Source organism: Neolamprologus multifasciatus, chromosome 3 (genome assembly GCF_963576455.1).
Source record: "Neolamprologus multifasciatus chromosome 3, fNeoMul1.2, whole genome shotgun sequence".
NCBI lineage: Eukaryota > Metazoa > Chordata > Actinopteri > Cichliformes > Cichlidae > Neolamprologus > Neolamprologus multifasciatus.
In genome coordinates, this window is record NC_140441.1 from 25,071,661 (window position 1) to 25,086,382 (window position 14,722).

Sequence of the window (14,722 nt, forward strand, 5' to 3'; positions counted from 1 at the left end):
TAGCCACTAGGTAACAAAAGCTCAACACTGCGCCCTGCATCCTGGAGCACTTCTGTTGTCTTTTGTACGTGATTCTGAGTTTGTACGTGCTTCTGAGTTTTTGCGTGTTTTGGAGTTTGTACGCGTTTTGGAGTTTGTACATGCTTAGGAGTTTGTACGTGTTTTGGAGTTTGTACGTGCTTTGTCTCTAAGGGCCACCATAAATATACTTTATTTATTCACGCCACATAAAATGTAATAAATAGATCATATAATACAAAAAACAACTATTTACATTTTTAACTATTTAAATTTTCAGCTTTTTCCTTTTAAACAAATTTAAAGTGAAACAACACAAAACACTGCAAACCACAACACAATTAAATATAAATTAAAATATTAAAACAAAAAGAAGATGCACATTCTCTGTCATATGGGCCTGCATGAATAAACTTTCTGAATCCTTTATCATCTGCAACTGAAAATAGTGGAGGATTACTATACCTTTCTAATGTGACATTGTTGTCCCTCGCTGTTTTTCTCTCTGCCTCTGTTCCTGTGCTACTGCGAGTGTAACTAACGCCCCTCCCCCCTCTGCCCAGCGCAAAGTACAGGCCGCGCGTGCGGAGTTTAGCGGAAAAAAGGGCGAGAGAGAGGGTGAGAGAAAGAAAAAAAAAAACCCTCACGAGCCGGCTCGCGTCGTTCACTTCAAAGAGCCGGTTCTAAGAGCCATTTCATTCGTGAACGACCCATCACTAAACGTGACATGTGCAGCAGGTATTGAATACCAGTTTTAAGTTATTGTCAGGATATTTTTGATGAGACAAGACGAAGACTGTCATGATTACAGATGGGAATTGATAAGATTTTCATGATTCCGATTCCATTTTCGATTCTGTTGAACAATTCGATTCTTTATCGATTCTCCTATTGATTCTTATTTTTTTAAAAAGAAGAACACACAGGTTGATTAGCTTAGAACTTTGTTTTATATCTTATCTTTGAACAAGACAGAAATTTAGGAGTAGCATGTCTCTCTCATCATGGTCATGTAAATGCAATGCACAGTAATAGCAGTTTTGCAATAAATCAAATAATAATATGCACTGTTGGTTGATTATTTATTATTAAAGTATTAACGGGAGACGACGAGCAAACATTACCGCTGCTGCTGGGTTGAGATTCACGAGTCCGGAGCGGATCAAAAACACGACATTCATTTAAGGTTATCTCGTGTTTTGTGAACAAATGCTTTTACATATTCGTAGTGTTTCCTCCCTTTGATGAAATATCCACTTTGCAAGTATTGCAAGTTGCCCTGTTGTCATCCCTTCTTGCAAAGTATAACCAAACTTCTGAATGTTTGTGTTACTTAGGCACCATGTTTCCTGCTGGGTCAATAACACTACGCAACGTGGTGACGTCATTCGAGGCGACTGGAATGATTAGGGAATCGTTTGCAAAAATGGGACCTGTTCATGTGTCTAACCGTTTTCCCCACTCGGCGAGTCTTTCTCTGGTCCCCTCCCCAATCAGACCAGGAGTGACATGTTTAGCCACATGTTCTCCTTAAATTGCTGTCTGTCTGAGTGGTGTCCAAAATACGATGTGGGCTTCATAGATAATTGGCAAACCTTCTGGAGGAAACCTCGTCTTGTTAGGAGAGACGGCATCCATCCCACTTTGGATGGAGCAGCTCTCATTTCTAGAAATATCGACAAATTTATTAAACTCCCCAAAATATGACTATCCAGAGTTGGGACCAGGAAGCAGAGTTGCAGTCTTACACGCCTCTCTGCAGCTTCTCTCCTCCTGCTACCCCCCCAAAAACCCATTTCCATTGAGACTGTGTCAGCTCTCAAAAAGACAAAAAACAAACTAAAAACCAGCAACAAACAACTTAAACATTTACAAAGAAAGAACAATACAGTATCAACATCTGAACCAAAGAGTAAAACAGTGAAATGTGGATTATTAAATATTAGGTCTCTCTCCTCAAAGTCTCTGTTAGTACGTGATTTAATAATTGATCAACAAATCGATTTACTCTGCCTTACAGAAACCTGGTTGCAGCAGGATGATTATGTTAGTTTAAATGAATCAACACCCCCGAGTCACTCTAACTACCAGAAATCTTGAAGCACAGGCCGAGGGGGCGGTGTGGCAGCAATTTTTCACACCAGCCTATTAATCAACGAAAGACCAAGAGAGACTTTTAATTTATTTGAAAGCCTGATGCTTAACATTGTCCACCCCAGCTGTAAAACTCAGAAACCAGTCTTACTTGTTATCATCTATCGTCCACCTGGGCCTTACACACAGTTTCTGTCTGATTTCTCAGACTTTATATCTAATTTAGTTCTGAGCTCAGATAAAATAATTATTGTGGGTGATTTTAACATCCATGTAGATGCTAAAAATGACAGCCTCAACATGGCATTTAATCTGTTATTAGACTCAATTGGCTTCTCTCAAACTGTAGAAGAACCCACCCACCATTTTAATCACACTCTAGAGCTTGTTTTAACAAATGGCATAGAAACTGAACATTTAACAGTGTTTCCTGAAAACACTCTGCTGCCTGATCATTTCCTGATAACATTTACATTTACAATAATTGATTACACAGCAGTGGAGAGTAGACTTTATCAAAGTAGATGTCTTTCTGAAAACGCTTAACTAAGTTTAAGAATATAATCCACCCACTGTTATCTATGGAATGCCAGGACTGCCATAATGAATTAATTAAATACACCATTAAATAATTAATTAAATGTGTCAATAATTAATTAAAATGGGAAATAATTAATTAAATAAATAGTTATGACACATGTAATTAATTAATTATTGACACATTTAATTAATTATTTATGTATTTCACATTTTAATTAATTATTTATGTATTTCACATTTTAATTAATTATTGACACATTTAATTAATTATTGACACATTTAATTAATTATTTATTGACACATTTAATTAATTATTTATGTATTTCACATTTTAATTAATTATTTATGTATTTCACATTTTAATTAATTATTGACACATTTAATTAATTATTGACACATTTAATTAATTATTTATTGACACATTTAATTAATTATTTAATGATATATTTATTTATTTCATTTTGGCAGTCCTGGCGCCTGGCTCTCACCATGAAATAATTTTATCTGTCAACCTCACCCATCAACAGAGATGGGCAGTAACGCGTTACTTGTAACTTTTTTCAAGTAACGAGTAAAGTAAGGGATTACTATTGCAAAAACGGTAATTAGATTACCGTTACTTTCCCGTAGGAACGCTGCGTTACTGCGTTACTAAAACCGTGATTTTCTTGCGAGAATGTCTCATGACAGTGACGTAAGCGAGTGTGATGTTCGACAACAGCTGTGTGCAGATCAACAATGGATAATATATGGAGTGCAGAGAGAGTATGAGCGTGCAGCGTTTAAAGCGTGGAAGTACTGACCTTATTTTGAGTTTGATTCCGTAAAAAGTGACAAAAACATTAGTGTCCGTTGTGCGTGGGAAGAAAACTTCTTTTTACAGCGAAAAAAAACCCCTAAACTTCCAAGCTAGCACCGAGTAGCTACGACATAACGACAAACTCACAGAGAAACTGCGGTATCCTTCCACTGACCGCTGCGGCACACCTGCACCAGGATAAACCTCCGCCTACTCTACTACTGCTTTACAGGTGAAAATAGAGCAAAAGGACCGCTAGTCTTTGACTTTATTTATTTTCTGCTGTGTTTTACTTGCATCTGAAAGAGTGAGTGTAAACACAAAAAAAAAAAAAAAAATATATATATATATATATATATATATATATATATATATTATGTGCTGGAATGTGCAGAAAATAGGTTTAAATGTTAAACTAATTTCTTCCAGTCAGAGAATGGTGCATATAATTAAAATTTTGCTTGATGCATAAAGTTAAAAGATTAAAACTAATAAAACAAGTTTTAAAAAGAGACTTTTCCATTTGATTACATTTTGTATGATGGATTATGTAGAAAAAGTAGAATTGGGCTGAAAGATCTATCACTTTATCACCTATTCAGGTTGTAAATCATGTTTTTAAAAAGTAACTAAGTAACTAAGTAACTAAGTAATTAATTACTTTTGAAAATAAGTAATCAGTAAAGTAACGGGATTACTTTTTTGGGGAAGTAATCAGTAATTAATTACTGATTACTTTTTTCAAGTAACTTGACCAACACTGCCCATCAAACTCAGGGGGCGGGGTTAACGCTGATCGACTCAAAACCATTGCTTTGGCCTGGTGGTCATTGTTTTTAGCACACAACAACCAGCATGTGGAAACTAACAGAACTGAACTTTGAAAAACCCTGTTTGTGTGTGTCACCAAATACAGTTTTAATCTTTTTTTTAGCCGAGAATGTAGTGGTTTAATCTTCATGTGTCTGGTCGGTTTCTCAAGATACAGCCTCTTTGCAAAAGTGCTTTGATGATTTCGGAGATGTCTGCCCAGTCTCACGGCAAAGCGTGGATAGACCCGCTCGCCTCGCAAGCAATCGAGCTGTTATTACCACCGACAAGGCTCAGGCCCCGGTACACAGCTGTAATAACCCCCGCTGACACGGACTTCTTTTACTGAGGTTATATTTATCGGGGTTTTATTTCCTGATGTTCTTATGTGTCCTACGTGTTTCAGTCGCCAATTCTGAATTATAACTAACATTAAAAACATGTTTAAGGAGGAGAGAGAGCAACTAAATTCGATTAACAGCTGATCTTTGGGTTTTTGTTCAGTAATCAGCGTGACCTGTGTATAAACGCATAAAAGAGATAACGTTGGTGTTTCCGTCATGTAGTAATTGCTGGCTTTAACTGTACAAAGGTTGTTCGAAACTATGACACACATACAGACTTCATGATGTTCGGCTAATATTTTCATTGTGAATATTAATCATGAGGGTAAACGGACCTGTACACCACAGAGCGAGGTCAGCATGTCCACGATATCTTCAGCTCTCTGAGGTAACACAGAGTTTCCCAGCTGACTAATCTAACTGTCATCTACGAATAATTCACGGGTCATATCAATATGATTTTACAAAAAAGCATCCTTAATACTGTCAACTATTCCAGAGACGTGAAAATCTACAGCATAAAGAACACAAAAATATAGCAGTCTAACGCAACACTGTAGATGAACCGTCAGTTTGTCAAAGTGGAATGAAAGCGATTGGTTGAACAGGTGTTCGTGATCTGTGTTTTCTGCATTTTCATCAGCGTAAGAGACTCAGCAGCAGATTAGAATAACAGTTATACATTTAATAAATTACCAAATGAACGCAAGAAACGAGCAAACCTGTTCCGACAATTTGAGTTTGTGTTCCCTCAGCTGCAGACTGTTTAAATGTTTGAGAGGAAGATTAGATATAAAGCAATCGTCAAACATAGACTCAGTCTGCGTTCACATTTGATATGAGGCCAGGACGGATAATGGCTGTGTCCTGTTTTAAGATCATACATGTAAAATTGTTGTCTGACCTCCGTCGATCCAGCCGCTCAGAGTTAACTGAAGTTAACTTGGATAAATTATAGTTAAGGAGTATCACAAATAACACCCACGTGAGCTGTGTGACTGTTCACCACTACACTGAAATCAGTAGGCTATTACTGAAATACACGTGTTATTTCATAAACTATGATGTAAAGTCCTACTAACATGTTTAGTTTTAAAGGACACCTTCCTGCCTTATTAGCAGTATTAGTTTTCTTCTAACATCCAGAAGTCTGCACCACGTGTTTCATAGTTTGTAACAAACCTTTGACAGTTAAACATAACATGACCGAAAAAGCAAAAAAATAAATAAATGAATAAAAAGAGAGAGAGAGAAAAAAAATCACACAAATTATATGTTAACCTCATTTATTTTTAGTTAAGTAAACTCTAAAAATTCTAACAGATCGCTGGTGCTTAGAAAACCTATTAAAAAACAGATGATATAATATTTCTGTCCAGGTTGCAGTCTGCATTATGAACAGTTGGAAACTCTGCTCCTCTCGGTGGAAATGCGCCTTCTCTTTCCTCTTTGTATAAAAACATTTTAAAAGTCAGTTTAATCTCAAACTTCACTGTTAAATCCAAAACACACCAGATAAATAGTTCAGTCTAACACATGTGCCAGTGAACCATTAAACGTCTGTAAAACTGTGCAGTTCTGAAACGTAACTTTAACCTCAGCCAAACCGATTTGCTCAGTTGTAAATAAAACAGCGAAGTAAACGTGACCCGACAGACAGAACCTGAGTGAATTAAGTCCAGCGTTTAACACTGAGAGCTAAAACTCAGGTGAGGTTTCAAAGCTGTGCCGGTGATTGGAAGTGGGTTCGCCTATAAAGTGCTCTGTTGGGAAACAAGCTCCAGCAGCTCTGCGCTCGGGAAAAACTATATTTACTTATCTTGTGCAGAAAAATGTGCTGACGTTGCGTAATATCGAGCACCGGCTGCCCAGTTAAACTGTGACTATCGCCAGGTAACGTGGGCGTGTTTCTTGAATTAGCAGCAAGTGTTAAACAGCTGACAGGTGAGGAGGAGGATGCATGCAGGTAAACTGAGTGCCTGTTGAGCTGATCGCTGGTTTCGTGAGAAAAATGTCAGCTCGTTCTTTATGTTACAGAAGCACAGAGACACAAGACCAGGTGGAAAGAGACGATCGTTCGGTGAAAATGAGAATCTGCGAATGCAACACGTGGAACACGGAGAGTGGAATATGTAAACAAACCGGTTAACGTAACCCCCTCGGTGCACTCTGCATGCTGACTTTTAGCAGAGCTACTGAAATCTCTGAAAACATCTGAGCACAAACATGTTCTATGTTGACAACCTGACCCGACATGTGAAGATTACAGCGCGACATTCGCAGCTAAAACACTGTTAAAAGTGTAGTTGGTGACAGAAAAACGGGGTATTTTAAAACTACACCACCAACATTGCTGCCTGTGATTTGAAATGCACTCTGGGATACCTGGCTGCCCCAAGTCTACACAAGCAATCGATTATCTAGGATCGACCTGTTTTGACTTACTTTGCACGGCAACCAATCAAATGTTAGAGAAGCTGCATGGGCTGCGTTAACCCCGCCCCCTGCGTTTGATGGGTGAGGTTGACAGATAAAATTATTTCATGATGAGAGCCAGGCGCCAGGACTGCCAAAATGAAATAAATAAATATATCCTTAAATAATTAATTAAATGTGTCAATAATTAATTAAAATGTGAAATACATAAATAATTAATTAAATGTGTCAATAATTAATTAATTACATGTGTCATAACTATTTATTTAATTAATTATTTCCCATTTTAATTAATTATTGACACATTTAATTATTTATTTAATGGTGTATTTAATTAATTCATTATGGCAGTCCTGGCGTTCCATAGTTATCATCGTCAATGCCCTGTACCAACATAGAGCAGAGCAGCCATCTGAACGCTACTCCAACACAGGTCGATTATCTTGTTAATAATTTTACCTCCTTGCTACGTACGACTCTGGATACTGTAGCTCCTGTTAAAACGAAGGCCTCAAATCAGAAGTACCTGACTCCGTGGTATAATTCCCAAACACGTAGCCTAAAGCAGGTAACTTGTGAACTGAATTGAATTGATATACCTTTATTAGTCCCACAAGGGTAAATTTCATGTTAAGGCTGCCGACCTATTGCACGCAATGACGGCGCCATCTTACCCTCCAACCATACATACATTACACAAAAACATCACATGGGGAAGACATGTCGGAGAGGTATAACAATGGAAAAGGCACCACATGAGGAAAGATAAGGAGAAAAAAATAACTCCCCCCAGACTGAGCTCCAACAGGGAGGTCAGTTTGAGAACAGAAAAAAACACCTCTGCACATAGCACATGAAAAAACTCTTATTACACCAAAGAAACACATGACAAGCAACAGGGGTGGGTAAAGGGTGAGAGACAGCCAGTGTGGACAGTGCATCCGGGCCTGCAGCATAAGCGCTGGTCTCCTTGATCCACCGTCAGCATCGGAGGGGAATAAGTGCGAAGGCGTTTGGAGGGGGAGGGGGGATGAGTGTACATCTGCATGTGTATATATATGTCTGTGTGCTTGTGTGTTTGTGTCCAGAGTTCAGCTGAGACAGTGTCCTTCGCCCTGCCAGGCTAAGTAAACAGTCTTCCAGCCAACCCAGGTGGCCTCGCATAGAATGGGAAGAACAATCTAAACACAGTCGTTATCAGGGTGTTTTGTTCAGCTCCAGCCTTGAGACCGCAGCTGGCACCAAAGGGGTATCTGCATGAAGTGATGGTGGTTTTTAATTTAGTGCAAACAACTCATGAAAATTTCAAAACTGTTCTAACAGTCCAACACTGTTCTCTCAATCTCCCGTTGGAGAGCCGTGAGCTTTTCCATGACGTTATCAACCTTACGCTCCGTGATGTTATCATTCTTGTGCTCAAAGAGCCGATTCTGAGAACTCATGAGTGCAGTAAGCTTCTCCAAGATCTTATCCATGCTGCACTCAATGAGCCCATTTTGAGAAACTCACGCCTCGTCCCATCATTTCAATCCCAGCGGGCAGCCTTGTGGGGGTTTGAACAGCCGGTTCCACTTTCTTAATTCTTCGATAAGTCAGGGCCAAGCCAGCTCCGATGAGCAAGACCCTTGTTATCATGGTTCCGAATAGGTAGATATCTTCAGCACTCAGGCTAACCCGAGCCCAGACTTCTCGTTGAGAAAAGGGTGTCAATTGCATTCAGGGACCAGTTGATCAAATCCATAATTCCTCTTTTAGGTTTTAGAGAACAGACTGTGAGAGAGTGTTCCAGGGAAAAGTAATACAAAAAACACGAGACTAGACAAGGACTCAAGAGGCTAAGCAGGGAAGCTAAGGGAGAGGAAGCAGGGAAGCTAAGGGAGAGGAGGAGGAGGAGAGGAGAAAAGTGCGACCACCTTCGTCAAGAGCAAGAGACAGAAAAAGGAAAAAGAGGAGAGGAAATGGCTTGTCACTAATTTAGAGGATCATCATTTAGCCTGGAGAAATAGTTTGTTGCTTTATAAGAAAGCCCTCCGCAAAGCCAGAACATCTTACTATTCGTCACTGATTGAAGAAAATAAGAACAACCCCAGATTTCTCTTCAGCACTGTAGCCAGGCTGACAAAAAGTCAGAGCTCTATTGAGCCAACAATCCTTTTAACATTAACTAGTAATGACTTCATGAACTTCTTCACAAATAACATTTTTATCATTAGAGAAAAAAATTACCAATAATCATCCCACAGATGTAATATTATCTACAGCTACTCTTAGTACCATTGATGTTAAGTTTGACTCTTTTTCTCCAATTGATCTTTCTGAGTTAACTTCAATAATTACTTCCTCCAAACCATCAACGTGTCTTTTAGACCCCATTCCTACAAAACTGCTCAAAGAAATCCTGCCATTAATTAATGCTTCAATCTTAAATATGATCAACCTACCTCTAATAATCGGCTATGTACCACAGGCCTTCAAGCTGGCTGTAGTTAAACCTTTACTTAAAAAGCCATCTCTAGACCCAATGTCTTAGCTAATTATAGGCCAATCTCCAACCTTCCTTTCATATCAAAAATCCTTGAAAGAGTAGTTGTCAAACAGCTAACAGATCATCAACAGAATTGAAATTGAATAGAACAAATGCAATAGTATGTGAACACAACATATTCCCCCTTTGAACAAGTGAACCTGACTTCATCATTCTGATGTATGTCACCTAATAACATGTTTTAACAAATTTCGCGTCACTCAGTAACATTCACTTCCCCATGACAAAGTCTTGGGTCCAGCAAGGTGGATTCCTCATCCTGGAAGATCTAAGCCGACTATCAGACTCAGAGTTAGATGCTAGATCAGTTTCTGGTTTAAGACAGTCCATTGTTGTGTCAGAGTTGTTCCAGGTCCTTACATGCTGGACATTATGGACAATGCTGGGCAACCTCTGCACACGGCCATAAACAACCAGAAGAGTCTGTTCAGTGACAGGTTGCTTCTCCCAAAGACAAGAACCAACAGACTTAAAAACTCCTTTGTCCCACACGTCATACGTTTAACTCCTCTCTGGAGGGGAGAGGGAGGGGAAACAGGAGGACAAAGGAGGGGGGAACAACTAAGCTGTAGTGCCTCTTCACTTCACTGTGCAATACCTATTGTGCAGTACTTTTTGTTAATAGTCAACGGTGCAATAGATCTCAATACTTGAAATGTGCAATTCACTTGTATTTTTATTTTTATTCCTATTTATTCCCTTTGTATATTTTATTTATATATGTCTCTGTATTTATATATGTGTGTGTATATATATATAATATTCTGCTCACGCTCTGTAACTTCTGTCGGTGCTGTGCTTTTGGAAACTGAATTTCCCAGAGGAACCCACCCGAGGGATTAATAAAGTTTTATCTCATCTTATCTTATCTTATCATCCAGCAAATAAGTGTTTGGTCTTTACCTTGTCATGACAGTCCTTGGTTTAGAAAACTTCAACTCGCCTTTCTTTACCTTCCATGGCTTCCTAACCCGTACCTTGTCACCAGGCTGAAAGTTGGACGGTTTGCGAGTCTGCGAGCATCAGTGTATTTTTTCATTTTCAGTTGCTTATTCTTAACTCTTTCACACATGGTATGCTTCTCTGTCTGGGAAAAGGCATATCCATTACCTGTAACTTTGTTCTGATTTGTCATCCATGGAGCAGCTCTGAAGGGGAAACTCCAGTTGTTGAATGAGGGGTTGCTCTGTAGTCCATCAGATAAGTTCTCAGGAACAAAATTCCAGGGTTGTCCTTAAATCGATGCAATCTGTAGGCAGTCTTTAATCATCAATTGAATCTCTCAACTTCTCCATTAGCTCTTGGGTAATACACCGAGGATCTCAGATGTTGGATTCCCCTGCTTTTGAGAAAGTCAGTGAACTCAGCAGAGAGAAATTGAGAGCCATTGTCACTTATCAATGTCTTTGGATTCCCTTCACGAGAGAAAACTACAGAAAGGAACTGAATGATAGTAACTGCATCAGCTCGGGAAGCAAAAGCTACTTCAGGCCACTTACTAAAGTAGTCTACCAATGTGATGGCAAATCTACAGTCATAAGGGGCTATTTCAAAAGGGCCTGTGATGTCCACAGACACCTTTTCCCAAGCAGCAGCTGGTAGAGGAATGTGTTGAATTGGAGCAACATGTGTGACAGTGGACTTGTCATTCTGTCTGCATGTTAGACACTTCTTTATCATTGTCTCTGTCTGACAATTCATTTTGGGCCACCAGTACAATCCCCTCAGGCGTTGTTTGGTACGTACAATGCCTTGGTGAGTTTCATGAGCTATATCAGTTTTTTCTGCAATGACCCAGGCACTAGCAATCGATGTGTACCTCTGACGATGCACTCGTTCATGACCGCAAGTCTATGGCGAATTGGGAAGTATGGCTCCAGTGATGTCTTTCTTGCAGGCCAGCCTTTCTGTATCTGCACACGGAGCTTAGCAAACACTGGACAGGCTTGGCACTCTGACTGGAAGTCATCCTCAGACATAGCACTCAGATCAGTGAGGATGGCTGCAACTGACTCCATATCCTCTGCACATGCCATGTCTCTCTCGGGAAGTGGGAGCCTAGATAGACAGTCAGCAACATGGTTCAATGACCCAGTTCTATATTCCACTTCATGGTCAAACTCCAACAGGCAAGCTGACCATCTGGCTATGCGTAGACCAGCTCTGTTATTGCCCTTAGTAGTCAGCAGTGTTGTAAGTGCTTGGTGATATTTTTGTGGGAGGAATTTTCTGCCCCAGAGCCATGTGCGCCATTTTTCAGCAGCTCAGAGGCAAGCTAGGGCTTCCTTCTCAACAATTAAGTATTTCCTCTCTGCATCAGACAGGCTGTGAGATGCAAATGCAACAGTCTGTTCTGCATCATTACTGTCAAGTTGAGTCAAAACAGCACCTACGCCGTGGTCTGAGGCATCTGTTGAGGCTATGGTTGGCTTACTGGGGTCCAACATCACCAGAGCAGGGCTGTGCAGGATTAACTGCTTGACTTGATCAAATGCTGCTTGAGCTGCTTTGTTCCAGTGAAATGGACAGTCTTTACACAAGAGAGCTCTCATAGGTTCAACAACAGCCACGTAATCTGGCACAAACTTGTTGCACCATGCACTCAAGCCAATTAACACTGGAAGTCCCAGTGCTTCCAGGGTTGCAGGGTTGCAGGGTTGCAGGATCAGTAGGGGGCATGAGCATGAGGATAGCAGCGACATGAGAATCATCTGGCAGCAAACCTTCTGGACCGATCTTTTGACCCAGAAAGCTCAGAGTAGTTTGACGGAGTCGACATTTGTGAACATTGAGTTTCAGTCCTGCGTTGTTGATTCTGTGTAACACAGCACGCAGGTTGGTCTCATGTTCAGCTTCTGAAGTTCCATATAGGATGACATCATCAAGATAGCATTGCACCCCTTTTTGGCCACGTAGGATTTGTGTCATCATCTTTTGGAACACTGCAGGCGCCGAACTCAACCCGTAGGGGACTCTGCAATACTGGTACAGTCCTTCTGTCATGGTCCGGGTGAGTGCTGGGCCTTCCCACAGGGCCAGGATTTCCACGCCTGGGCGGAGCCGACACATCATGCGGACAGGCTGCACCTGAGTGTAATTGGAATTGCCGGTTTCTTAAGACCAGCGCTCAGACTCACACCTTGCCAGATCGTCTGCAAACCTTTGTCAGTCAGGGCCTCCACAGTTTCATCTGTTTATAGTTGTTTCATGTGTTTCCTGACATTTGTCCTTTCTCCACTCTCAGAGGACCACTGGACATTGCCAAGCCGCTGCTGTAATTTGTTTGGACTTCAGCACTGGTCTGCTCTCAGTTTCTCCCTGACAACCTGCCTGCCTTCCTGCCCAGCGCTTAGGATTACCATTTCCCCTCACCCAGACCACCTTCCCTCTAAGCTTTGCCTCTGCCTGCGGATGAGTAAGACTGTTTCCTGTCACTACAAGTGTTTTTGGACCAGCTTGTCGTGTCCTGCAGCTAACACCTGTTCTCCCCACTTTCAGTGACTAAACCCTTACCTCTGCCCCCCTCCTCGGGAGCTCCTGCACTGGCAGATTTCCCAGTGTCGGGTTCTCCATCCCATCCACGACAGTCCCATGGCTCCCCCACGGACACTTCTAGTGCTCTCTATAGCTTTGTTTCATAGAAATGCCAAGTTGGCCATGTATGTTTCACAGTAAAAGGTTATGAATTTCTGAGTTAAACCTGTGTGTCTCCCAGCGTAGTATTACGAATCATAGTGTGCCTCAAAAGCTAATGTTATTCCCAATCATCTTCTAAGTTCATGTTCCAGAGTAGAGCTTCTAGTGTGTTTTAAGTTTATTTAGGCTGCCACTAGCCCTCAGTTCCTCAAGAGTGATTTTGAGTTATTCCTTGATTACGTTGAGCAGTTCTAGGTAATGGTAAGCACTTTGAGCAGCTCTAATCGTTGTTCGCTGTTTGCATCAATTGCACCACTGTAAATAAAGCTTTGTCACCCTCGGTCCCTGCGTCTCCGAGTGTTGTCTGCCTTAGAGTCCGTTTTCCCCACTGGCCTCAGGCCGTGACACCTTCATGTGTAATGAAAGCAGTGCACTTTCTACTCTCTTTATGTAGTTTCAGCTAATGGTAGGCAGATTTAAGATCCAGGGTGGAAAACATGACAGCCCCACACAGCTCAGACAGTATGTCCTCAATCAAGTTAGTATCTTGCCCAAGGATATTTGGCATGCAGACTGGAGCAGCCTGGGATTGAAGCACCGATCTTCTGGTTAGTGGCTGATCCGCTCTGCCACCTGAGCTACAACCACCCCTAGTGCTCACTAGTGCCCTCTAGCGCTTCTGGTAAATGCATCTACAGAACAAATGCAATAAGATGTGGACACAACAAGAGGGAACACGGAACATGGAGACGTGGGACCCAGCCAGACACAGAGACAGAACAGAAGGAGTATGAAAACCACAACTTAACTACAAAATCATATACCAAGAAAACTGGAGAAATAGAAATGCAAAACAGAAACCAAAACCCTCACAAACCCTCAAAACTGTAAACATTGGGTCAACAATCCTAACACTACCTGAGCAATAACCAAAATAAAGCCAAACATTTTTCTTTTTGCCCTCACTGCTGAGATATCGTTGAAGCTCTGAAAGGTTACATTTTAGTGTTATTGAATTAGAAGACACACTGTGCATTTTCAATTAAGAGAAAAGACTTGAATGTGGACTTTAAACATACTCCAATAATAGTGGTGCACACTTCTCATTTCAGTAGCACAATGCCGTGCCATTCTGCTTGCAGAAAACAGAAAAAAGGGAAATTTTCCAAACGCTTTAAATGGTAAAAAGTAGTGCCACCTGGTAGACTAATAAAAATTAAAGACAAGTTATCCAAACAAAAAATCTTAACATATAAGAATGTATTAGTTAATGTCAAGGTGAATTTGGGATAAAAAAAAATTACATTTTCAATGGCATATTTTTACATAATTCACACAATTGTGTTTTTCACATAGCTTAGCCATTTTGAGCTAATTTAAGGAACTGAGACAATTCTTAAATTTAAAAAAAAAACAAAAAAAAACACCATTACCATAGTAAGTGCTGGTTCACATCAACTATACTAATTTGCGTTTAAAAAAAATGAGATCAATAATTCA

At 40.4% G+C, this 14,722-nt stretch overlaps 1 protein-coding gene across 1 annotated transcript in view; it reads left to right on the forward strand.

Annotated features, from left to right (window-relative positions):
* LOC146522230 (up-regulator of cell proliferation-like) overlaps positions 1–14,722 on the forward strand; it is a 239,821-nt gene that overhangs the window by 122,142 nt on the left and 102,957 nt on the right. The window lies entirely within an intron of this gene.